This window comes from Anolis carolinensis, unplaced genomic scaffold (assembly GCF_035594765.1).
Source record: "Anolis carolinensis isolate JA03-04 unplaced genomic scaffold, rAnoCar3.1.pri scaffold_12, whole genome shotgun sequence".
NCBI classification, from domain to species: domain Eukaryota; kingdom Metazoa; phylum Chordata; class Lepidosauria; order Squamata; family Dactyloidae; genus Anolis; species Anolis carolinensis.
This window is the reverse complement of record NW_026943823.1, coordinates 20,166,242-20,193,851: the sequence shown is the minus strand read 5'-3', so window position 1 is coordinate 20,193,851 and position 27,610 is coordinate 20,166,242. Positions and strand designations below refer to the sequence as shown.

Genomic DNA, 27,610 nt, shown 5'->3' with positions numbered 1-27,610 from the left:
TCGACTTATACTCCGTTGTGGGTCCTGGTTAGCTTATATTTGGGTCAGCTTATACTCAAGAATATATGGTACATTTATTATTTTTCTCTATTATTATTGGTATTATTACATTTATTATTTTTCTCTATTATTATTGGTATTGTTACAAATTATTATTTTACTCTATCAATTATTATTATTACATTTATTATTTTTCTCTATTATTGTTGCTACTATTACATTTATTTTACTCTATTTTTATTATTATTAATACATTTCTTATTTCACTCAGATTTTATTATTATTATTGCATTTATTATTTTACTCTATTTATTATTACATATTACAGTAGAGTCTCACTTATCCAAGCTAAACGGGCCGGCAGAAGCTTGGATAAGCGAATATCTTGGATAATAAGGAGGGATTAAGGAAAAGCCTATTAAACATCCAATTAGGTTACGATTTTACAAATTAAGCACCAAAACATCATGTTATACAACAAATTTGACAGAAAAAGTAGTTCAATACGCAGTAATGTTATATTGAAATTATTTACGAATTTAGCACCAAAATATCACGATATATTGAAAACATTCCAGAGTGCGTTTAAATGAACAGGCCCAATAGAGCTGTTATTAGAATACTTCTTTCTGTTTTAAAAGCATATGGCACTTTATCACTGCTACTTATTTCCATGATACAGCACTTTATGAAACCTGTCCCCACTGGGTTGCTTTTAATTACTCTGATTTTATCTGGTTGGATTTTAATGTATTTGTCCATTGTTTTATTTTGTGTATTGTTGGAATGTTTTAAGTTTATGTTAAATAGGTTGTTGTTGTTCGGGCTTGTCCCTGTTGTGAGCCACCCCGAGTCCCTTCAAGGAGATGGGGCAGGAAATAAAAATAAAGTTTATTTATTTATTTATTTATTATTATTATTATTATTATTATTATTATTATTATTATTATTATTAAAACATTGACTACAAAAATGGCTTGGATAATCCAGAAGCTTGGATAAGCGAAGCTTGGATAAGTGAGACTCTACTGTATTATTTTACTCTATTATTATTAAAAGGATACATAAACATATTTACATTGAAGAAGATGAGAATAATAATTTGATCAGAGTTGGACAGTCTTATCTTAAATTTGAGCTTTATGTAAGTACAGTAGAGTCTCACTTATCCAACATAAACGGGCCGGCAGAATGTTGGATAAGCGAATATGTTGGATAATGAGGGATTAAGGAAAAGCCTATTAAACATCAAATTACATTATGATTTTACAAATTAAGCACCAAAACATCATGTTTTACAACAAATCTGACATAAAAAGTAGTTCATTACACATTAATGCTATGTAGTAATTACTGTATTTATGAATTTAGCACCAAAATATCACAATGTATTGAAAACATTGACTACAAAAATGCGTTGGATAATCCAGAACGTTGGATAAGCGAGGCTTGGATAAGTGAGACTCTACTGTATTATTTTACTCTATTATTATTAAAAGGATACATAAGCACATTTACATTGAAGAAGATGAGACTAATGATTTGATCAGAGTTGGACAGTCTTATCTTAAATTTGAGCTTTATGTAAATATTCAAAAACATTTAACCTACTGATGCCTCAATTAATGTAAATTTTTAGGTATCTATTTTTATTTCTAAAATTTACCACCCTCGGCTTATACTGGAGTCAATGTTTTCCCAGCTTTTTTGTGGTAAAATTAGGTGCCTCGGCTTATATTCCGGTTGGCTTATACTCGAGTATATATGGTATATTAGGGCTCTTCCAGACAGCACTAAATTACAGGTTTTAAGGTAAAGCTAAAGGTTTTCCCCTGACATTAAGTCCAGTCATGTCTGTCTCTGGGGGTTGGCGCTCATCTCCATTTCTAAGCCGAAGAGCCGGCGTTGTCCATAGACACCTCCAAGGTCATGTGGCCACGGGCATGACTGCATGTAGCCCCCTTACCTTCCCATCAGATCTACTCACATTTGCATGTTTTCAAACTGCTAGGTTCGCAGAAGTTGGGGCTAACAATGTTTTCCCAGTTTTTTTGTGGTAAAATTAGGTGCCTCGGCTTATATTCGGGTCGGCTTATATTCAAGTATATACGGTAATTACGGTAATTAGGGTGGTATAGCATGTTGGCATATGTGCTTCATTCCTGTGCACCTCACGCCAAGGCTTCCAACATGAAAGGAGGCTGTCGGCATATCGGTGGCTTCTACTGGATATCGATTGTGATTTGTGTGTTGCCAGATAGAGACTGAGCAGCTTTTCAAACTTCGTCAATATCCTTTTCCAACTGTGCCTTTCTTGGCATTGAGACCTTGATCAGATGCAGAGTTTCAAGCAGCCAGCTGTTCAAACAATGAGAAGGAAACAAATAAAGGAACGGTGGTTGGTGTCCCCGTGGGACAGCTGGCACATTCAATCAAGTGCGAACCTCCGCAGTGGTTTGATGGTGTTGCCTCCCGAGCTCCCGTGTACATTTACTAAGTTGTTCGGTGAAGTCTGTTTGTGTTCTGCGAATAAAGGAAGGCAGAGGAGCTTTCTTATTATGCTAAGGAATTGTACGTCGCCTCCGTTCCTGGGAATCTTTCCAAATGTTATCATGCAGATGTCTCTGTGGGCTGTGTAGACTGTCACTACTACAGATTCCCATTTGAAGAGGAATCAAAATAGGGACTCGAGCAGCCTTGTGTTACCTCTAAGTCAGGGGTCCCCAAACCTTTTAAGCCGAGGGCCGGTCCACAATCCTTCAGACTGTTGAGGGGCCGAATTATCATTTGAAAAAAAATACAAACAAATTCCTATGCATACTGCACATGTCTTATTTGTAGTGCAACAACAACAACAAAAGAATACAATATTTAAAAATGAAAACAATTTTAACCAACATAAACCTATTAGGATTTCAATGGAAAGTGTGGGCCTGCTACTGGCCAATGAGATAGTCAAGTTAATTAGGATTGTTGTTGTTGTTGTTGTTGTATGCCTTCAAGTCATGTCAGACTTTGGCTGAACCTAAGTCTAAAATTAATTATTTATTTATTGCATTTATTTACTACATTTATATCCCACCCTTCTCACCCCGAAGGGGACTCAAAGCAGCTGTATGTACATACAATATACTATATTATTAGCATAACACACTATTAGCATTATATATTACTATATTGAACTATACCACTATACTATTATATAATATGTAATATATACCATATAATTAATATTATTATATGGTATTACTATTAATATTATATTGTATAACATAAGATTATTATCAATATTATATGTATATACTATATATTATATTATTAAAACTAATATAAAAATATTATATTATAAAACTGAGGGCGGGGGCCAGGTAAATGACCTTGGAGGGCCGCATCCGGCCCCCGGGCCTTAGTTTGGGGACCCCTGCTCTAAGTCATGGAAAGAGCTGCAGGTGCCCATTTGTTCCCTAACAAGGTCAGCAATGGCTTCCATGCCAGCGGGGTTCTTCAAGTGTCAGTCCAGACTAGGAAGGAACTATCCAAATGTAGCGCCCAAACACGAGTCAAAGAACATTTGACCGGGCTGTGGCGCAGCTGGCTAGTAACCAGCTGCTATAAATCACTACTGACCGAGAGGTCATGAGTTTGAAGCCCGGGTCGGGTTAAGCCTCCGACCATTAATAGCCCCGGCTTGCTGTTGACCTATGCAGCCCCGAAAGACAGTTGCATCTGTCAATTAGGGAAATTTAGGGACGCTTTATGCGGGAGGCTATTTTACAACACCATAAAACTGCCAGCAAAACAACGAGGAAAGGAATGAGGAAGTACAGCCACTACTGGACGGTGAAGCAACAGCTCCCCCTGTGGCCGGAATCGTGAAGCTGGAAAAATGTTAAAAATGCCACTGAGTCTGTCTAATGTATGTTGTTTGTCTGTTGGCATTGAATGTTTGCCATATATGTGTTCATTGTAATCCGCCCTGAGTCCCCTTCAGGGTGAGAAAGAAGGGCGGAATATAAATACTGTAAATAAATAAATAAATAAATAAACAAACATGAAAGGCACTGCAGACTCACTCAACCAGAGAAATCAGCCACAGCAGAGCACTCGATGAACCAACCTGGACACAGAATATTATTTGAGAACGCAGAAATGCTTGACCACTCCAACAACTATCATGTCAGGCTACACAGAGAAGCCATTGAAATCCACAAGCATGTGGACAACTTGAACAGAAAGGAGGAAACCATGAAAATGAACAAAATCTGGCCGCCAGTATTAAAAAACTCAAAAATCAGAACAGTAGATGGGAAGCAACACTCTGAGGGCAGAGGAGCCTCAAGGACAGCTAATGACTCTGAACAGAGGATGCCCCCCAGGCAAGAGACAAACCTTTCCAATGCTAATTAGGGTGATTAACTGAAACATTAGCACTGGCCTCCAACTGACAAAGGACTCTTGTCACACCCTGGACTCTCCACAGATATATATTTACCTTCCTTGCCTAGTTTATCCATGCCTCACAACCTCTGAGGATGCCTGCCATAGATATGGGTGAAACGTCAGGAGAGAATACTTCTGGAACATGGCCACACAGCCCGAAAGACATACAACAACCCAACTATCCAAAGTGCTGAACCCTGGGCCCAATCTACTTTCAGGACCTTGGATAGCTCCTTTGATATATTTATTTATTTATTTATTTATTTATTTATTTATTTATTTATTTACAGTTTTTATATTCCGCCCTTCTCACCCCGAAGGGGACTCAGGGCGGATCACAATATACACATAATTGGCAAACATTAAATGCCATATATACATAGAACAGAGACAGAGATAGACGCAGAGGCAATTTAAACTTCTCCGGCTTCCAGCTTCCTGAGGGTATGCTCAGGGGAAGCAACTGCTTCATCATCCACTGTGACGGCAACTTCCTCATTCCAAACGCTTGCTGGACAATTTTTTAGGGTGTCATAAATTAGTTAAATTAGCCTCCCCACATATAGGTGGTACCTAAATTTCCTATTTGATAGATGCAACTATCTTTCGGGTTGCTTAGGTCAGCAACGAGAAGGGGCTATTTATTTTATTTTAATGATTGGGTCTCATTCCGCCACGGGCTGGCCTCGAACTCATGACCTCTGGGCCAGAGTGATTTATTGCAGCTGGCTACTAACCAACCTGCGCCACACTTGTGAACCCATCACCCATAACCTCGACACCACTCAATGTGGATCGAATATTTAACAAGCATCTACCTTTATATATTTATTTACAGTATTTATATCCTGCCCTTCTCACCCTGAAGGCGACTCAGGGTGGGTCACAATGTGCATATACAGTAGAGTCTCGCTTATCCAAGCTTCACTTATCCAACGTTCTGGATTATCCAAGCCATTTTTGTAGTCAATGTTTTCAATATATCGTGATATTTTGGTGCTAAATTTGTAAATACAGTAATTACAACATAACATGACTGCGTACTGAACTACTTTTTCTGTTGTTTGTTGTTTGACATGATGTTTTGGTACTTAATTTGTAAAATCATAACCCAATTTGATGTTTAATAGGCTTTTCCTTAATCTCTCCTTGTTATCCAACATATTCGCTTATCCAAGCTTCTGCTGGCCCGTTTAGCTTGGATAAGTGAGACTCTACTGTACATGGCAAACATTCAATGCCGTTAGATATACGACATACAGACAGAGACATAGACAAAGACACAGAGGCAATTTAACATTTTTCCAGCTTCTGGCTTCATGAGGGTCTGCTCAATTCCAGCCACAGGGGGAGCTGCTGCTTCATCATCCACTGTGACACCGAGTCCTTGATGGAGTACTTCCTCATTCTTCTGCACGCTGCTGGGTGTTTTTAAGGTGTCGTAAATTAGTTAAATTAGCCTCCCCGCATAAAGCGATGGAAAAGAAGCCTCCAAAATGCTCCTGTCCTTGAGTGTTTAAAGAGTAATGTTTACTTTTAAATTCCACATGCAACATTTCACGACACCGCAATGATTAAGATAAATACCGAGATAAAATAGAGAGCATCGGATTAGATTAAGGAGGAGAAACATCTCCGGCTCCCTCCGGTGCCATTCATCATGCGGAACAAAAGGAGCCGACGAAAGTTCAGAATGATCACTTACACCAAGCAGACTCTCTTGGTTTCCTATAGCAGGTTAATGAAATTATTTCTGCGACTTCTCATACTTTCCGGAGTCAGTCATCTATCAGGAAAATCAATAGACCTTGCCAGTGTCGGGCCATAATTAATTTTTGCAGTAATAATCAGATTCATTAGGGGCACAATACAGCCGCCGCAGCAAGAAGGGCTTTAAGAGAACATATTTCTCAACACCTGCATATCAGTGTGTATTTGAATACCCATTTCTCCTATTGCATGCATTTGGTGTGCATTTGCCCTGATTTTTTTTGTGGCCAAAAATGAGGAATATTGGGCTCTGCAGTTAAGCATGATTCCTACCCCGGTTTTAATGCTGGCATTTTATAACAAGTGCAGATGGAACAGTGGGTTAAACTGCTGAGCTGTTGAACTTGCGGACTGAAAGGTCGGCGGTTTGAATCTGGGGAGTGGGGTGAGCTCCCGCTGTTAGCCCCAGCTTCTGCCAACCTAGCAGTTCAAAAACATGCAAATGTGAGCAGATCAATAGTGGGAAGGTAATGGAGCTCCATGCAGTCATGCCCATGGCCACATGACCTTGGAGGTGTCTATGGACAATGCCGACGCTTCGGCTTAGAAATGGAGATGAGCACCAACCCCCAGAGTCGGACAAGACTGGACTTATCATCATCATCATCATCATCATCATCATCATCATCATCATCATCATCATTTAATTACTTATTAATCGCCCTTCATCCACGATGCTCTAGGCGATTTACAAGATAAAATTGTAAAGGATAAAAATACATACATACAAATATTGATAAAATTAACATCAGGGAAACCTTTACTTTTACCTTTACTACAGATGACACCAAATTAGTAGGGACGCTGCTTTGTGTCCTACCCACAGGAGAAAAGCAGTATAGGAAGGTATCATCTGGACAGAAAAACAAGAAAACTCATGACCATTCATCATTCACTGCACCCTCGCAGTGATGTTGACCGGTTATATCTGCCTAGAAGATTAGGTGGCAGAAGGCTCTTACAAGTAAAACAAGCAGTCAAAGAAGAAGAACATGCCCTGGCAGAATATGTAAAGCAAAGTGAAGAACCTGCTTTAATTGAAGTCAAAAATCAGAAACTCCTCAAAGCACAGCAGACAAAAAACCAGTACAAGAAAACCGCACTACAAACTAGAGCTGACAGCTGGCACAACAAAACATTGCATGGAAAGTTCCTTGACAAAATTGAAGGAAAAGCTGATAAGGAGAAGACCTGGCTCTGGATCATGAATGGGACCCTGAAGAAGGAGACAGAAGGCCTGATCCTTGCAGCCCAGGAGCAAGACATCAGAACAAAGGCCATTAAGGCCAAGATCGAAAAATCAGCTGATGATCCAAAATGCAGACTGTGCAAGGAAACCGACGAAACCATGGATCATATCCTCAGCTGCTGTAAGAAAATTGCACAGACAGACTACAAACAGAGGCACAACTATGTGGCCCAAATGATTCATTGGAACTTATGCCTCAAGTGCCACCTCCCAGCAGCAAAGAACTGGTGGGATCACAAACCTGCAAAAGTATTGGAAAATGAGCACGCAAAGATACTGTGGGACTTCCGAATCCAGACTGACAACATTCTGGAACACAACACACCAGACCTCACAGTTATGGAAAAGAAAAAGGTTTGGATCATCCCAGGTGACAGTCGCATTGACGAAAAACAACAGGAAAAACTCAGCCGCTATCAGGACCTCAAGATTGAACTTCAAAGACTCTGGCAGAAACCAGTGCAGGTGGTCCCGGTGGTGATGGGCACACTGGGTGCTGTGCCAAAAGATCTCAGCCGGCATTCGGAAACAATAGACATTGACAAAATTACGATCTGCCAACTGCAAAAAGCCACCCTGCTGGGATCTGCACGCATCATCCGAAAATACATCACACAGTCCTAGACACTTGGGAAGTGTTCGACTTGTGATTTTGTGATACGAAATCCAGCATATCTATCTTGTTTGCTGTGTCATACAATAAAATAATTTTATTCTTGTACCCCGCCTCCATCTCCCTGCAGAGACTCAGGGCGGTTTACAATGCAAAACAAGCATACATCCAATAACATCGAATACCGAAAACGCACTAATGAAAATTAAAACATACGATAAAATCATAACCATTAATAAGCCAAAGTTGAAACGCAGCAATAAAACATAAGGATGGACTGGTCAAAAGTGCACTAAGTGAGACTTGTAAACATGGAGGAAGTTAAAAGTGCTAAAAGATCATGGGGAAGAACCCAAAAGTGAGTTAAACCCTGAGGCTATATCAAGAAATTACCCATGCCAATGAAACCGATCAGTAATAACTATTAGTAAAAGAATTTAACATTCAAGTGGGTGGTACTTATTCAAAAGCCTGTGTGAACAGGCAAGTTTTCAGGCTTTTCCTAAACCCTTCCAAGGTGTATGTTATACGCTGCTTTGAATTCTACCCACAGGAGAAAAGTGGGATAGAAATTTATCAATAATAATAATAATAATAATAGAAAAAAGTAAAGGTTTCCCCTGACGTTTAGTCCAGTCATGTCCGACTCTGGGGTTGGTGCTCATCTCCATTTCTAAGCCGAAGAGCCGGCGTTGTCCGTAGACTCCTCCAATGTCATGTGGCCGGCATGGCTGCATGGAACGCTGTTACCTTCCCGCTGGAGCGGTACCTATTGATCTACTCGCATTTGCATTTTTTCGAAGTGCTAGGTTGGCAGAAGCTGGAGCTAATAGCGGGCACTCACTCCGCTCCCCGGATTTGAACCTGGGACCTTTCGGTCTGCAAGTTCAGCAGCTCAGCACCTTAACACACTGAGCCACCGGAGGCTCCAATAATAATAGAAACGGTGTCAGAAATGCATACAAAAAATATCTGAAGCACTCAACATATTCCTAGGATGCTTTGCAGTATTGCAGCATACAGTGGTAGGGAAAGCCTCAGAAATGCTTTGTAACAGAAGGCAGATTTGACGGTTCAATTTTCTGTTTGGTGTGCGGATAGGGGGGCATGCCCTGTGGTGTAACCGCCTGCAGTTTTGTACATTTCCAAGACCTCTGTTTCCAGAATCGGACTTCAGCATGCATTTTATTCTCTTCTGCATTATCCCATTTTGACAACTAGCACACCTTCGTGGGGCTTTGCTAGGGCCGTGTCTGTTGTGTTCCTTGGCATGTGCGCGGGAGAGAACATGATCAAGCGCGACACCCGAGGAAAGAAAGGATCCCTCTCTCTTTCCCTCTGCCTACCTGTCTCTGCACCTTCCCCAATTTAAATCCTCCTGTCCTGCCTCATCACTCTTCCTTCTTTAACCGCCGAGCATCCAAGAGAACATCTCTCCAACGTAGAAACAAAATCTGCTCCTAGAAACCCAGAGTTATTCTTGATGAAAAGTTAAAGACAAAGATGAACCTCTGCTCACAAAGAAAATCCAAACTGAATGAAAATCCATAGGGATCCTCAAACTTTTTAAGTGGAGGGCCGAATCACAGTCGCACAGACAGTGTGGGGGCTGGACTATGATGAAAAAGTCCAAAATTAGGATTGTTGTTGTTGTGTGCCTTCAAATCATTTCAGACTTAGGTCAACCCTAAGTCTAAAGTTTAGGACAAGAGATCAGGTCAATGACCTTGGAGAGCCGCATCCGGCCCATGGGCCTTTGTTTGGGGACCCCTGATCTAGACGATCTCATAAGACCATCGGTAAGGAAAGAGACCTCCAAAGACCATCTAGATGGTCTTATAAGACCATAGGTAAGGAAAGGGACCCTCAAAAACCATCTGGATGATCTCATCAGGCCATCAGAAGACCATAGATAAGGAAAGACCATCTAGATGGTTTCATAAGACCATAGGTAAGGAAAGGGACCCTCAAAAGCCATCTAGATAGTCTCATAGGACCATAGGTAAGGAAAGTGACCTCCAAAAGCCTTCTAGATGGTCTCATAAGGCCGTAGCTAAGCAAAAAGACCTTCAAAGACCATCTAGATGATCTCATAAGACCATAGATAAGGAAAGAGACCTCCAAAAGCCATCTAGATGGTCTCATAAGTCTGTAACTAAGCAAAGAGACCTTCAAAGACCATCTAGATGATCTCATAAGACCATAAGTAAGCAAAGAGACCTCCAAAGACCAGGTAGACTTAGGTCAACCCTAAGTCTAAAGTTTAGGACAGGAGCCAGGTAAATGACCTTGGAGGGCCACCTCCGGCTCATGGGCCTTAGTTTGGGGACCTCTGCTCTAAGAGGAACTAAGAGAAACTCTGCCACTTGCGTCCTCAAACCAGTCAGTCACCTCTTCCCGCAGATGCACATCGTCACCAAAACACTGTGTTGAGGACACAAGCGGCAGAGTTTTGTGGGGAAGGAATTGCCAAGCTCATTCATCACTATGATAAGTGCCTAGATTTGAATGGCAACTATGTTGAGAAGTGGTATTTGGGTGTGGCTTTCAACTGCATATGGTAAATGTTTTCTCCTATACAGTAGAGTCTCACTTATCCAACATTCGCTTATCCAATGTTCTGGATTATCCAACGCATTTTTGTAGTCAATGTTTTCAATATATCGTGATATTTTGGTGCTAAATTTGTAAATACAGTAATTACTATGTAGCATTACTGCATATTGAACTACTTTTTCTGTCAAATTTGTTGTATAACATGATGTTTTGGTGCTTAATTTGTGAAATCATAACGCAATTTGATGTTTAATAGGCTTTTCCTTAATTTCTCCCTTATTATCTAACATATTCGCTTATCCAACATTCTGTTGGCCCGTTTACGTTGGATAAGCGAGACTCTACTGTAGTAGCAACAATAATAGAGAAAAATAATAAATGTAATAATACCAATAATAATAGAGAAATGTTTAATAGGCTTTTCCTTAATTTCTCCCTTATTATCCAACATATTCGCTTATCCAACATTCTGCCGGCCCGTTTATGTTGGACAAGTGAGACTCTACTGTACTTTGTTCATTTTTAATTCCAAAACGTAATCTACTTTCTGGATAACCCTCGTATAATGACAGTTACAACATTATGACATCTTAAAAGAATGCCAGCTTACAGGAAAGACCATGGAGGCTTCCATGCAGCTTGCTGATGACCATCCCAGATTGAATTGGTAGCGAAAGGAACCGAGACGAGTTGTTGTTATTGTTAATGTTATTATTTATACCCTGCTTTATCTCCCCAAAGGGTTGCCCTGGTTTCCTCTCCCAATTTTCAGAGAGGATACCAAGAAAGCACCTGTTTCCAATGCGCTTGCATTCAGGTTTCACTCCCCCGCTCCCCGTCTCACCTGCTGTTATTATGTTTGAAATGAAGAAGGTGCTCTCTCTTCAAGGCTAGTAGCCGGTGGCAGTGAGCTGCCAAGACGACACCACGCTGACACAGAGGGCGAGAGAAAAATACGAGATGTTTCAAAAACCCTGGAATGACAAGGTTATGATGGTGGCTTGTGATATAGCGAAAGGAAGTCTTGCCCCGGCATCCTTTTATGATACAGGAGAGGCACCAAAAGGCAGCAGAGGAATGTCTATTGAGACCAGAGACAGGCATCCGTTCCATCAAAATGGAACACAAAGAGAGGCATTGGAACTTGGTTTTTCTTTTCTTTTCTTGATTGCATGTGTTCTTGGGTGCATTTGCACAAGAAGCTTTGGAAAGACTGTATACTGAATGGGCTCTGGGAAGAGGCCGTAGCTCAATGGTAGAGCACGTGCTTTGCATGCCATGGATCCCAGCAGATTCATGCAAATCTAGAAAAAAATACTACAAATTGGCAGATTGTATTTATTTATTTATAATATAACTAGCTGTGCCCGGCCACACGTTGCTGTGGCGAAGTATGGTGGTATGGGAAATAAAGTATTGAGGAATTGGTGGTAGTTAAGGCAAAGGGTCCCCTGGGCTGAGTGGGTTGCTAGGAGACCAAGTGAGCGGAGGTTAGCCTTCTAACTGTCAGCAATTGGATAAAAACAATTATTCCTCTCCCTCTAATTAGGACATTATTTTTTTTTTCTTTTTGTTGTATCAACCTGGAGGCATGGATGAGGGGTTGTGCTGTCAATTTTTGAGATTGTGGGGTGTTTACATTTGTTGTTTTGTCCGCTGCCGTGATGCCATCACTCTTTTATATACAGTAGAGTCTCACTTATCCAACATAAACGGGCCGGCAGAATGTTGGATAAGCGAATATGTTGGATAATAAAGAGAGATTAAGGAGAAGCCTATTAAACATCAAATTAGGTTATGATTTTACAAATTAAGCACCAAAACATCATGTTATACAACAAATTTGGCAGAAAAAGTAGTTCAATATGCAGTAATGCTACGTAGTAATTATTGTATTTACTAATTTAGCACCAAAATATCACAATGTATTGAAAACATTGACTACAAAAATGTGTTGGATAATCCAGAACGTTGGATAAGCGAGTGTTGGATAAGTGAGACTCTACTGTATATAGATAATAATAATACCTTTATTTTTATACCCCGCCCCATCTCCCCGAAGGGACTCAGAGCAGCTTACATGGGGCCTTGCCCGACACAACAGTATAATAACAACAGCAAAACAATAAAACAAATACAATTAAATAAATAAATATTTTTTAAAAATAAATATTTACAGTATTTATATTCCGCCCTTCTTTCTCACCCTGAAGGGGACTCAGGGTGGATCACATTATATACATATACTAGCTGTGCCTGGCCACGCGTTGCTGTGGCAAAGTGGTGGTAGTATTGGTTGAAAATTGTTGTGTAATTTTTATTTGACTTTATTTGCATTTTTTATTAATTTTATTGTAAGTTATATTTTTATTTATTATATTTTATTATTTTCTTGTATTATTTTTAGTTATTTTCTGTTATTATAGTATTTTATTGTATTAATTTTTAGTGTTTTTATTATTTTTATTGGGTTGCTAGGAGACCAAGTTGGAGGAGCTTAGCCTTCTAACTGGCAGCAATTGGATAAAAGCAATTATTCCTCTCTCTCTAATTAGGACTATATTTTTCTTTTCTTTTTGTTGTATCAACCTAGAGGCGTGGATGATGGGTTGTGTTGTCAAATTTCGAGGTTGGGGGGCCTGTAGTTTTGTTGTTTTGTGGGTCGCCATGATGCCATCACTCTTTTATATATATAGATAGGGCAAATATTCAATGCCCCTATACACACAGAACCAAGACAGAGACAGACGCAGAGGCAATTTAACCTTCTCCTGAAGGGATGTTCGATTCTGGCCACAGGGGGGAGCAGCTGCTTCATCATCCACTGTGACGGCACTTCCTCATTCCACCGTCGTAAATTAGTTAAATTTGCCTCCCCACTTTATAAGTGGTACCTTATTTCCTACTATCTTTTGGGTTGCTAGGTCAGCAACGAGCAGGGGCTATTTTTTTTTAATTAACGGGTGCTCACCCCGCCACGGGCTGGCCTCGAATTCATGACCTCTTGGTCAGAGTGATTTATTACAGCAGGCTGCTCACCAGCCTGTGCCACAGCCCGGCCCCTTTTTCTCTGTATTAGCAAATCTGGGCTCAAAGATGTCTCAACCCTACTATTATCACAATTAGGGGTGTGCAGATATTCGTTTTTCCATGGGAAGTTCGGGATATTGGGCTAATTCGGCATTTGGAACAGCTGAAACCGATTGGGGAGGGTCACTTGAAGCCCCAACCTAAAACGGGTCATGGATAGCCAAATATTTTGGCTAATAGGGGCTGAGCAGCACTAGCCGCACTCTCCCTCCTTTCTCTTCCTGTTTTTCCCTCGGTTAATTGTTTTTTTGGGGGGTTTTTTTACTCCTTTTCCTTCCTTTTTCCTTCATCTCTTTGGAAGATGAAGCTGAGTGCTTCCCAGACTCCTTCCCAATGATGGGAGTTGAAGTTTTTCTCTCTGTTTCTCTGAAGGGGACGCAAGACGATCTTACATATCGGCAGCTATTTGATGCCTTAAAAAATAATACAAATTTCAATAACAATCAAAATAATAAAATACAGTTAAACAATAAGAGACGTTTTGAAACCAAACAATTACAAATGATCGCGTAATCCTTCTCACCCAACAGGGGACTCAGGGCGGCTTACAACAAAACACACATATAAAACCTGTACAATACACTATAAATCAGTTAAAAATTAACTTACATAAAACATTCATAAAACGCATTATAAAATACAGATCGGCGTGTTCAAGACTACACAGAGAAGCCATTGAAATCCACAAGAAGCATGTGGACAACTTCAACAGAAAGGAGGAAACCATGAAAATGAACAAAATCTGGCTGCCAGTATTAAAAAAAACTCAAAAATCAGAACAGTAAATAAGAAGCAACACTCCGAAAACAGAGGAGTTCCAGACATGAATCAACCAGGGGCAGCTAACGACTCTGAACAAGGGAGGAAGAAGCCAGGAGATGAAGCTATTCAATGCTAATTAAAGTGATTAACTACAACATTCACACTGGCCTCCAACTGACAAGAGTTCTTCTCTCACCCTGGACTTTCTACAGATATATATAAACCTTCCTTGCTTAGCTTCTCCATACCTCACAACCTCTGAGGATGCCTGCCATAGATGTGGGAGAAACGTCAGGAGAATACTTCTAGAACATGGCCAGACAGCCCGGAAAACATAAAACAACCCAACACTTCTCCAAGCCTCTGAGGGTGTTTTCCACCTTCGCACTTCCCTCCCTGGGAATCTCACTTCCAAGTAAGTTGCAATCCAACCGTAATGCAACTCACACTAGGAGGGCAGGGCTCTTGAATCCCGCAGAGTAGCAAACTACAGGGTGAAGATTTCTTCCAGTGAAGTAGAATACAAAATCAGGCTGGTTAAAAAAGAAGAAGAAAAAACTTTTGTAACTGTCTCTGACAATGCAGGCTTTGGAAAATTGCTATTGAGAGAGGGCAAGACGCTGCAAATTACCCAAGCTACCATTCAGCTCCAGGTGCGCCCTGTTATTTTCAGTCTGAATGATACTCCACCCTGGATACTTTGAGCTTTTTAACTAATGGCATTATATCATAAACGAAAGCTATTAATCAGTCCTACGAAGCAATTTCACATATTCAGGGGGGAAAGAGCAGTTCTTTCACTGTAGGTGCACAACCCTATAAAAAGCCCAATGCAACATTATTATGCAAAGGTATTCTCCGGTAGAGCCCTCCCAAGTTCCTTTATGGCATTTGGATTGCATTTTGTGCTTGAGATTATTCCCTCGCTCCTTCACTTTGGTGAATTCCTCCTTTACTGAAAGCCCTTGAATAAGAATAATAATAATACAAAAAAACCAAACCTGCCATTAATCCTTTGTATCCTTTCCCACTCTTCTTTACATATTTTCTTTTTCCCGAGAAGGCTTTAGTGAGACTTACACCTTGCAGTTGGATTTCTGAAAAGGGCTTTTTGGGGGAAAGGAGGAATCGTCCAAAATGCAAACACACATAAAACCTTATGCGATGTAATCCTCACTAAAGAATTGCGTGCATGAACGTTGGATAATATTAATATTTGCATCTCTGAGCACGGCAGCGACGGAGGGTATTATTAACACACGTTTCTGCATTTTTCCCTAAGTCTTGTTTGCTTTTCTTCTTCTTCTTTGTCTTCTTGAAATGACATCTTGGCATCACACCCCTTATAGCTGATAAGAGAACATGCAAAGATGGCATGGGGGAAACCTTGACCACCGAGAAAACTAAGAGTATCTACCTTCCATGTGGAAGGTGTAGGATTCCAAAAATTAAATATTATCTTTCGAGGATGAACAGAGAACGGTGGAGATACTGGGTTTTCTAGAAGTTAAAGCATGCACCTTTTATGCACCCAAACCGCAATCTAGATGCCTTTTTGAGATGAGTATCTGGAAATAGCCCCAATCTTATTCTCCATCTTCATTGGTACGAGGGTTGAATGAAAAGTAATGCCTCCACCTTCGTAACTCCTCAACAGATGGCAGTCCTGGTCTGTGGCAGGTCCTGGCTTGTTCAGTAGACTCTCCTTTCCAGTTCCATTTGGTGGGAAGCCTTAGCATTGAACGGTTGTGTTGTTAAAGTGCAAAGTATGGAACCCTGCCCAGACAGGGAAGCCTTAGCATTGAACGGTTGTGTTGTTAAAGTGCAAAGTATGGAACCCTGCACAGACGGGGAAGCCTTAGCATTGAACGGTTGTGTTGTTAAAGTGCAAAGTATGGAACCCTGTGCAGACGGGGAAGCCTTAGCACTGAACGGTTGTGTTGTTAAAGTGCGAAGTATGGAGCTCTGCGCAGACAGGGAAGCCTTAGCATTGAACGGTTGTGTTGTTAAAGTGCAAAGTATGGAACCCTGTGCAGACGGGGAAGCCTTAGCATTGAACGGTTGTGTTGTTAAAGTGCGAAGTAGGGAACCCTGCGCAGACGGTTGGTCAATGCGACTTAAGCAACGTGCAGTCATTGAATTCTTGACAGCAGAAGGGGTCACCCCAAAGGAGATTCATCCAAGAATGCAACCTGTTTATGGTGATTGTGTTGATGTGAGTCCCGTGCGTCGTTGGGTGAGTAAGTTTAAAGATGTTGAGGTGGGAACATCTGACTTGCGTGACAAACTAAGAGTTGGATGTCCTGTGACAGCAAGCATCGAGTTTCACAAGCAAAAGGTTGACAGATTCATTCAGGACGATCGTCGTATCACTCAGAGAGTGAATTTCAAGCATAATCGGTATTTCATAAGAACGTGTGGGTCACATTATTGCTTTGCTTGGCTGTCGGAAGATCTGTGCACGATGGGTCCTGTGAGACGCCGGTTGCAGAAACAGAGTGTTGACTTTGTCCGTGACGGCTTCAGAAAACTTGGTCATCATTGGCAGAAATGTATCCAATTGTCTGGTGATTATGTGGAAAAGTGAATAGTGGTAGTTGAAGAGCACATTCTAAGGATTATTTCTGCATTTGACGTATTAAAATATTCCCATCCAAACCCAAGTAACGAAGGTGGAGGCATTCAACCCTTGTATATTGGTGGGAAACTTCCCATTGGAAATTATCTATCGGACAGATAGCAAGCTATTTAACCTCAGCAGACTGAAAGTCAAAACCAAGGTCACAACAACATCTGTTATAGAACTCCAAGGTTCTGGATTATCCAAGCCATTTTTGTAGTCAATGTTTTCAATGTATCGTGATATTTTGGGTCTAAATTTGTAAATACAGTAATTACAACATAACATTACTGTGTATTGAACTACTTTTTCTGTCAAATTTGTTGTATAACATGATATTTTGGTGCTTACTGGTAATTTGTAAAATCATAACCTAATTTGATGTTTAATAGGCTTTTCCTTAATCCCTCCTTACGATCCAAGATGTTCGCTTATCCAAGCTTCTGCTGGCCTGTTTAACTTGGATAAGTGAGACTCTACTGTATTTGTATGCTGCTCCTTATGACAGGACCTTAGGATGGTATAAAGTCAAACGTAATGGCTTGTATGATACAGTTAGTTTGAAGCATACCGTAATGGTCATGGCTTATGCATATTCAGGAGACTCTCGAATGAAGTAGAACTCTTTCAATAGCTTGAAAATATTTGGGAGGGAATTCGAAAACCTTTCTTTTGCCATTTGTTGAGCACAACATTTAAATGTCCTCTCCGTATTTCACATATTCTCAGGCTTTTTCTAGCACTCATTTGAGTCATTTGCCATATTATATAAGGGATGCCATTTTACTATGCCATTGTATATAATTGCACTTGAGCTTCTTTGTATTTTGATATCCACAGGGGGTCCAGGAACCAAACCCCAGTGACATTTCCCAATAGATTATTCTCTAAACTTGGGTAACCATTGCCCGTTTATCATTGCGAAGGAAGGTAGACCAATGGTCTGATCCAGTGGGTTTATTTTATTTACTGTATATACTCGATTATAAGCCTAGTTTTTCAGTCCTTTTTTTTAAGATCGAAAAAGCCCCCCTCGGCTTATACTCGGTGAGGGTCCTGTTTGGCTTATATTTGGGTCAGCTTATACTCGAGAATATATGGAACATTTATTATTTTTCTCTATTATTATTGGTATTATTACATTTATTATTTTTCTCTATTATTGTTGCTACTACAGTAGAGTCTTGCTTATCCAACGTAAATGGGCCGACAGAATGTTGGATAAGCGAATATGTTAGATAATAAGGAAAAATTAAGGAAAAGCCTATTAAACATTAAATTAGGTTATGATTTTACAAATTAAGCACCAAAACATCATGTTATACAACAAATTTGACAGAAAAAGTAGTTCAATATGCAGTAATACTATGTAATAATGACTGCATTTATGAATTTAGCACCAAAATATCACAATGTATTGAAAACATTGACTACAAAAATGCATTGGATAATCCAGAACGTTGGATAAGCAAGTGTTGGATAAGTGAGACTCTACTGTATTACATTTATTTTACTCTATTTTTATTGTTATTATTAATATATTTATTATTTCACTCTGATATTATTATTATATTTATTATTTTACTCTATTTATTACTACATGTATTATTTTCCTGTAATAATAATAATAATAATAATAATAATAATTAATAATATTATTACATGCATTATTTTACTCTAATATTATTAAAAGGATACATAAGCACATTTACATGGAAGAATAATGATTTAATCAGAGTTGGATAGTCTTATCTTAAATTAGATCTTTATGTAAATATTCAAAAGCATTTAACCTACTCATGCCTCAATTAATGTAATTTTATTGGCACCTGTTTTTATTTCTGAAGTTTACCGCTTTCGGCTTATACTGGAATAAATGTTTTCCCAGTTTTTTTGTGGTAAAATTAGATGCCTCGGCTTATATTCGGGTCAGCTTATACTCGAGTATATACAGTTGTTCGTTATTCAGCGCAACAAGGACTTAGATTTTTTTTCATTTATTTATTTATTTGCAGTATTTATATTCCGTCCTTCTCACCCCAAAGGGGACTCAGGGCAGATCACAAATAAAAACATTCAATGTCGTTAGATCTACGACATACAGACAGAGACAAAGACACAGAGGCAATTTAACATTTTTCCTGCTTCCGGCTTCATGAGGGTATGCTCGATTCCGGCCACAGGGGGAGCTGCTGCTTCATCATCCACTCTGACACCGAGTCCTTGATGGAGTGTTTCCTCATTCTTCCGTGCGCTGCTGGACATTTTTATGGTGTCATAAATTAGTTAAATTAGTCTCCTGCCAACCTAGCAGTTCGAAAACATGCAAATGTGAGTAGATCAATGGGTACCACTCCGGCGGGAAAGTAACGGCGCTCCATGCAGTCATGCCTGCCATATGACTTTGGAGGTGTCTACGGACAACGCTGGCTCGTCGGCTTAGAAATGGAGATGAGCACCAACCCCCAAAGTGTGAGTAGATCAATAGGTACCGCTCTGGCGGGAAGGTAACGGCGCTCCATGCAGTCATGCAGGCCACATGACCTTGGAAGTGTCTACGGACAACGCCGGCTCTTCGGCTTAGAAATGGAGATGAGCACCAACCCCCAGAGTCGGTCACAACTGGACTTATCGTCAGGGGAAAACCTTTACCTTTACCTAAATTAGTTACATTAGCCTCCCCGCATAAGCGGTACCTAAATTTCCTACTTGATAGATGAAACTAACTTTCAGGTGCATTAGGTCAACAATGAGCTAGGCTATTTAATAGTTGGGCACTCAATCCGACCCGGGCTTCGAACTCATGACCTCTCGGTCTGTAGTAATTTATTGCAGCTGGCTACTAACCAGCTGCGCCACAGCCCAGCCCCAGCACAGAAGATCCCACCTTGCTGCCATGTCCTTCCCAAGGCTTGGGGAAGCTATTTTTCGAACTACAACTCTCAGAATCCCCCAGTAGCCATGTTTGAAAGGAGAGTCAGACCTGCTATCCACAAGTGAGCTTTTTTGGAACTCTGCTCCTGCAAACACCTGTCTAATCGCAAGCTCTGAATCTTCTCTCGTCCTTTCATCCTTTCCTGTTTCCAAGCAACACCAAAGAACACCTCCCATTCCTGCCAAAGGTTACTTATGGGGCCGTTCTGCCCCTTTTAGATGCGTCATATTAATGAGCTTTATGTCTTGCTGTCAGGGATCCTTCTCCTTTTAAAAAGTTCTCCTTTTTTTGCAAACAACTCCTTCCTTCCCTTGATGTTCAATTGCAAGTGATCTATGCTGGCAAGGCTTGGGCATATTGGTTTAGACAAAGTTGTCGGATGGAAGCTCTGTATTAATGGATCAAATAGCTTTGCTGAAATGGAACCACGAGTTCATAGAGAGTTCTCTGCAACGGGGAGGGAAAATATTGCTTCTCCTTTGTGCCTTGCTGCCGAGTTCCGGCTTTCATTCAGACTCTTATCTCTTTGGGGCTGAAATTTCAATGTCAGGCACTTGAATGCTGCTCCACCAAGAACAAAACAATCAGACCCAAAGTTTATGTGAAGAGTCAGCTAGGCAGAACTTGGAAGTGCTCCCACCCCTTCTCTTTCTTTAATGACAATTTTGAGAATCCCCCAGCATGCAGTTTTTCTTTTGGGTCTGTTGTTAGCTGCCTTGCAATAGAGGAAGCAAAGACAGGGAGAGTGCAAGGACAAAAGGCTGGAAGGGTGTAGCTATTAGGGATGTGCAAAACTTTGTTTGTAACTCGTATATCGGGTCTAATTCATTAGATTTGTACCAACGAAGCGACATTTCGAAACACTAGGGACAGTCAGCCATGCAAAAAACGTGAGATTCGAAACACTGACCTATGACTTTCGGATAAGTTATGTAAGGGTTGTTCGGGCTGTGTGGCCATGTTCCAGAAATATTCTCTCCTGACGTTTCACCCACATCTATGTCAGGCATCCTCAGAGGTTGTGAGGCATGGATAAACTAGGCAAGGGGGTAGATATATATCTGTGGAGAGTCCAGGGTGTGACAAGAGTCCTTTGTCAGTTGGAAGCCAGCGCTAATGTTTCAGTTATTCACCCTAATTAGCATTGGAAAGGTTTGTCTCTTGCCTGGAGGGCATCCTTTGTTCAGAGTCATTAGCCATCCTTGGGGCTCCTCTGCCCTCAGAGTGTTGCTTCCCATCTACTGTTCTGATTTTTGAGTTTTTTAATACTGGTAGCCAGATTTTGTTCATTTTCATGGTTTCCTCCTTTCTGTTGAAGTTGTCCACATGCTTGTGGATTTCAATGGCTTCTCTGTGTAGTCTGACATGATAGTTGTTGGAGTGGTCCAGCATTTCTGTGTTCTCAAATAACATTAGCGCTTTGGCCCTATGGGTGCAGGCTTTGGGCCTATGCACCCGGGCTTCGCAGGGACTGCTGCTAACTCTGCAGCCAAATGTCGAGTAATTCCCTGGTTGAGCCAATTCCATACGAAAACATTTCTGAAATGCTCTGAAAATTCCTCCAGACTAGGCATTGTCTGCAACATAAACTGAAAATTCATCTTGGGCCTCTTTCTTTCTCACCTTTATATAATGCTGGAAAGACTAATTCCAGAGAATTATATTGAGCAGGATCATGTCTCCAGCTTTACTGACTCAGTCTTGTTCTTCTGCCGGTGCACCTACTTACTTTACTTAGGTGATCCGTCATAGCCTGAGGATGATGGCCCTCCAAGTGGAGTGTCTTGGTGGATGAGGTGGATCTCTGTGGAGACCTATTCTTGACCCGCATGCTTTTCCACAGTGAGGACATGGGTTTCCAGACGGAAGTGGTCCCAGTCAAAGTTGGCTTGACATGCCTTTGTCTTGACACGTTTATCCCTTTCGCCCTCCATTTGTGCCTCTTCAAATTCTGCAGCACTGCTGGTCACAGTTGACCTCCAGTTAGAGCGCTCAAAGGCCAGGGCTTCCCAGTTCTCTCTCGGTGTCTATTGTTAGTGTTTTTGTGATATGGAGTGAAAAGTGTATGTGTTTCATTCCAGTAAGCATTCCAGCAGTCAAGAGGTTAATTGCAGTGAGCCCTGATTGATTGCTCGAAAGGCAAATGACAAAGACTTCTGTTTGAGCTACATGACAGGAAGATACATCACAGGATGTGGAATGCAGAGGAGGTGCTTCAGTGTACAGAGAACGGACTCTGAGAGAGACAGAAAAAGTTCCATGTTTTGATCTTGCAGATGCAAGATGTGTCCTGACAGCTTTGGTCATTAGCACTGTAAATATTAGTGTAAATAAAGCTTCAGTGCCACTGGAATCAGCAGATAAAATCAACAAAGCTGTCGTTCTTGGTCGGTGCCACTTTCGCCATTTGCAAAGTGGTCTGATGGGTGAGCAGAGGTGGGACCTGGCTCATCAATCAGTCAGAGTCGCCTGACATCTATGTTAATGTGGGATTTGTGTATTAGTAGTGTTTAAATGAAATTTGTGTCTAGCATACTGATTGCATCATCTAGGAAATGCTATAGTGTGTAAAGAGTTAATTGGTAAGAAGCTGTATTGACCTTGGATGTGTGGCTGGAACCTGGGAGTGTCCAGACTCAAGTGTGTTTGTATATAGCTGATTGCATCAGATGAGTTCTTTTCTGCCTGCTGAGAAGATCTGTGCTGTTTGACTAGAGTGAGAGTCCTGTGTCTATTGTCTGCAAGTCTGTTTGTCTTGTTCAGTAAACTTTGTACATACTTTTCACATCGTCTCTGATCGTCTCTTCGTTCTGCGCTCCACTGACATCAAACATCTGCTGCTACACTGCGAATTACTCTGATAATTGGTTATGGGCCCAGATTCCAGACCAGTTTGACCAGACTGACTAGTACCTAGACTGGACCAGAGTACACATTACTCTGATATTCTATGCCTCAGTTTTTAAGGTTGGCTTTAAACCCATCTTTAAATTCTCTTTTCCTGTCCACCAACATTATGTTTCCTGTTCTTGAGTTGGGAATATAGCAACAGCTTTGGGAGACGGTGATCTCTGGGTATTCAGACAATTTGTCCGCCTGTCTTCCCAAGAGATTTGCAGGATTTTTCAGAGGCAACACAGGTGGAATCGTTCCAGGAGTTGAGTGGCATGTCTGTAGACAGTCCACATTTTGCAGGCGTACCGAACATATCTATACAGGACTACAATGGCATGTTAGCAATTACTGCTGAGGTTGCCGGTTGCTTCTTTTCCTTCCCTGCCCGCAAGCATCACTGAAGGTAGCTCCTGCTTCACTTGACGCTTCTGTATTGATTACTTTTGCTTTCAGCCAATTTTCGAGGCAGATCCCTTTCTGCTGTGACCTTCTGGGCCTGCTGAGACGCAGGGCCATCTTGACAACTTAATTGAAGCCAGAGCCTGCTTCAAACACAGGCATCTGGGACGGTCTTTTCTCTCTTCTATTCCCCCTCCTCCTTCGGCTGGGAATGTGCCCGGAATCTTCCCTTCCGTGGACTCGAAGCAATTTCGGTGCACATTTTTGAAGGTGTGCAAAATACGGCTGTAATGAGGGGGAAATAACCTTTGAGAGGCATTGTGGCATTCGAGAATGGAAGGAGAGGAGAAGAAAGTGAAAGAAAGTAAAATGAAAGAAGATCAAGGCTCGGCTAATAAATCCCCAGCCACTCTCCCGCACTTCGCACGATGCTTAAATGTTCCCTTTGAGACAACAAATCCCAGGATACTACAACGTATAAAGAAAGTTGTGATGGTGGTGGAAGCAGAAATGTGGGTGATAAGGATCACAGGAACATAGGAAGCTGCCTGAGAGTGAATCAGACTATTGCTCTTTCGGCTCACTGTTTGTCAATTGTGGCTTAAGACAATGTCGGGATCTTCTCCAAGCTTTAATTAGATATCCCATCCGAGGACTAACCAAGCCTGGCTCTGCCTAGTTTCCAAAGTCTCATTGAGTTGTGGTTGTGTTTGATGTGACTAAATTCAGAGGGTTGTTGTGTGTTTTCCGGACTCCATGGCCATGTTCCGGAAGCATCCTCTCCTGACGTTTCGCCCACATCTATGGCAGGCATCCTTAGAGGTTGTGAGATCTGTTGGAAAAAACTAAGCAAAGAAGATTTATATATCTGTGGATTCATGCCCTGGCTTCTTCCTGCCTGGGGGAATCTTTTGTTCAGTGGTGTTAGCTGCCCCTGATTGATTCATGTCTGGAATTCCTCTGTTTTCAGAGTGTTCCTTCTTATTTACTGTTCTGATTTTAGAGTTTTTTAATACTGGTAGCCAGATTTTGTTCACTCATTAATTTCAAGTGTGTTAAAGCGCCGAGCTGCTTAACTTGCAGACCAAAAGGTCGCAGGTTCAAATCCTGGGAGCGGAATGAGCGCCAGCTGTTAGCCCCAACTTCTGCGAACCTAGCAGTTCGAAAACATGCAAATGTGAGTAGATCTGACGGGAAGGTAAGGGTGCTACATGCAGTCATGCCCGTGGCCACATGACCTTGGAGGTGTCTATGGACAATGCCGGCTCTTCGGCTTAGAAATGGAGATGAGCACCAACCCCTAGAGTCGGACACAACTAGACTTAAGGTCGGGAAAAACATTTACCTTTACCTTAAAACCTGTAATTTAGTTCTGTCTGGAAGCGCCCTAATATAATCCAGTTTAAAGCAGACAACCTGGATTTTATATGGTACTAGCTGTGCCCGGCCACGCGTTGCTGTGGTGAAGTATGGTGATATGGGAAATAAAGTTACTCTTTTATATATATAGGTTGTAGATGGGGCCATAGACAATGCTGGAAACATAGACAACTGCAGTCCAAGGCAGCTGCTCCGTGTCCAAGTAAAGGACAAGGAAAAGAGATGTCAGGCAGCTCTGTTTTCCATATCGCTGCTTCCTGTAGTTGTTTGCCATTGTTCGAGAGATGCCTTCTTACTCGGCATCAGTTGTGCCAATCACTCAGGGCCACAAGATCAGACAAAGCATTCAATGCCTTTCCTTTTCTCGGCCATGAAACTGTGTTGCTAAGGCACAGAACAATGCAGGTCAAAGCAGGACAAGCAAACAAAAGCTATTTTGCATCTCCGCTCGCTTGGCAAGTCCTCGCACACATGTGTTGTGCTTATTCTTAAAGAATGACTGCTTTGGGGTGAAGGGAAGAATGAATCTGCAAGCAAACGGACAGGTTCTTACGTTAATCCTCATCACACGCTGGCAGAGCCTTCTTTGCACTCCTTGGCACAGACGCCAAAAGTTCCCATTTTTGAGAAACGTGATAGTTGGAATACTGGGCAAAGTTGGGCAGCTGCTTTCATAATACCATTCAGCTTCGCTTCAAAGGCAAGAAATAGTGCCGTTGTGCAGAAATATATTTAAGTGTTGTTAAACTGATTTAACAAGGCCGGGAGGCAGAAGGACAAGGCTCTTTGATATTAAAGTGGCTTTATTAGCACAGTCTTTACTGCTGTTTGAAATGGGTGGTTTCTTTGTTTTATCAATTTGCATGAAATTTCGTTCCGCTGAGAAGCCTTGAGCTCGTTCCCTGCAAAGAGAAAAAGTCTGACTTGATTCGGATTTCACTGCTTTACGCTACTCACGTTTGGACAAGACTCTTACATTATGCAAACATGTTTTGTGGCGCTTTATTGGGACTTGAGAGGGAAAGCATGATTGACAGTGTTGGAAGACTTTGGGTGCATCTACACTGCGGAATTAATGCGGTTTGATATCACTATAACTGCCATGGTTCAATCCTATGAAATCATGGAAGTTGTAGTTCTACAAGGCCTTTGTTTTGTTGTACCCCAGCCTTGATCAATCAGGAGAGGCTGATAAATAAAATGTACAATAGAGTCTCGCTTATCCAACATAAACAGGCCAGCAAAACATTGGATAAACAAAAATGTTGGGTAATAAGGAGGGATTAAGGAAAAGCCTACTAAACGTCAAATTATGATATGGTTTTACAAATTAAGCACCAAAACATCATGTTTTACAACAAATCAACAAAAAAGTACTTCAATATATGATAATGTTATGTAGTAATTACTCTATTTACAAATTTAGCATCAAAACATCGCAATGTATTGAAAACATTGACTGCAAAAACATTGACTACTAAAAGACAGACTGCGTTGGATAACACAGAATGTTGGATGAGCGAAGGTTGGATAAGCGAGACTCTACTGTATTATTATTATTATTATTATTATTATTATTATTATTATTATTATTATTATTATTATTTAGGTGATCCCTCATTGTTTGAGTGTGATGGCCTTCCAAGTGTAGTGTCACAGTGGTGGATACCTACCCTGTTTCCCCGAAAAGACAGTGTCTTATATTAATTTTTGCTCCCAAAGATGTGCTAGGTCTCATTTTCAGGGGATGTCTTATTTTTCCACGAAGAAAAATTCACATTTATTGTTGAACAAAATATGAACATTTATTATATACTGTACAGTAGTTGTCATCACAAACCAGCATGACCACTCAAACTATGAATCCTAACAAGAATTTCTTGTTACTACCATTATTTCCATGTACAACAATCTATGGTACGTACATTTACCGATCCTGCATCTGTTTGGCGGGCATGCTTCTAAACAAAAACTTTGCTAGGTCTTATTTTCAGGGGATGTCTTATTTTCGGAGAAACAGGGTAGGTGACTGTAGAGACCGATTCTTAACCCGCATGTTCTTCCACATTGAGGGCATCGATTTCCAGATAAAAGGCGGTCCCGATCAGAGTTGGCTTGATGCGCCTTCTTCCTCTTGGCACGTTTCTCCTTTTCACCCTCCATTCATGCCTCTTCAAATTTCACAGCACTGCTGGTCACAGCAGACCTCCAGTTAGAACACTCAAGGGTCAGGGCTTCCCAGTTAATGATGTCTCTGCCACAGATTTTAAAGGTTAGCTTTAACCCTTTTTTCAATCTCTTTTCCTGTCCACCAACATTACACTTCCCATTCTTGAGTTGGGAGTATAGCAACTGCTTTGGGAGACAGAGATCGAGCATTCGGACAATGTCGCTGGTCCAGCGGAGTTGATGGCGAAGGAGCATCACTTCAATGCTGGTGGTCTTTGCTTCTTCCAGCACGCTGACATTTGTCTGCCTGTCTTCTCAAGACATTTGCAGGATTTTTGGTGGAATTGTTGCCGGAGTTGAGTGTGACATCTATAGACAGTTCACATTTCGCAGGCGTATAATAACAAGGTTGGGAGGACAATAGCTTTATAGACAAGCACCTTCGTCTCCCTACGGATGTCCCGATCCTCAAACACACTCTGCTTTGTTCGGAAGAATGCTGCACTCTCAGAGCTCAGGCGGTGTTGTATTTCAGTGACAATGTTGACTTTTGTGGAGAGGTGGCTACCAAGATTATTTTTATAATCTGTCAAAGACAACTGGTGAAATGTTTGAAAGTATGCAGTATAGATCCTGGAGGGAGTAAGATCCCAGACGAATCTATAGAAATGTCATTCTTTGGGGCAAGAATTTCAGTTTTCTCCTGATCGGGCAGCTCATGGGTATTTATAC

General features: G+C 41.1%; 1 protein-coding gene and 1 long non-coding RNA gene across 4 annotated transcripts in view; one reads left to right on the top strand and one right to left on the bottom strand.

The window, feature by feature from the left end:
- The window catches only part of il1rapl2 (interleukin 1 receptor accessory protein like 2), a 584,424-nt gene that overhangs the window by 514,219 nt on the left and 42,595 nt on the right, over positions 1-27,610 (top strand). The window lies entirely within an intron of this gene.
- The window catches only part of LOC134294047 (uncharacterized), a 68,716-nt gene continuing 66,184 nt past the window's right edge, over positions 25,079-27,610 (bottom strand). Inside the window, exon 3 of the long non-coding RNA XR_010001030.1 lies at positions 25,079-25,611. This is a non-coding gene — a long non-coding RNA (uncharacterized LOC134294047). The remainder of the gene's footprint in view (positions 25,612-27,610) is intronic.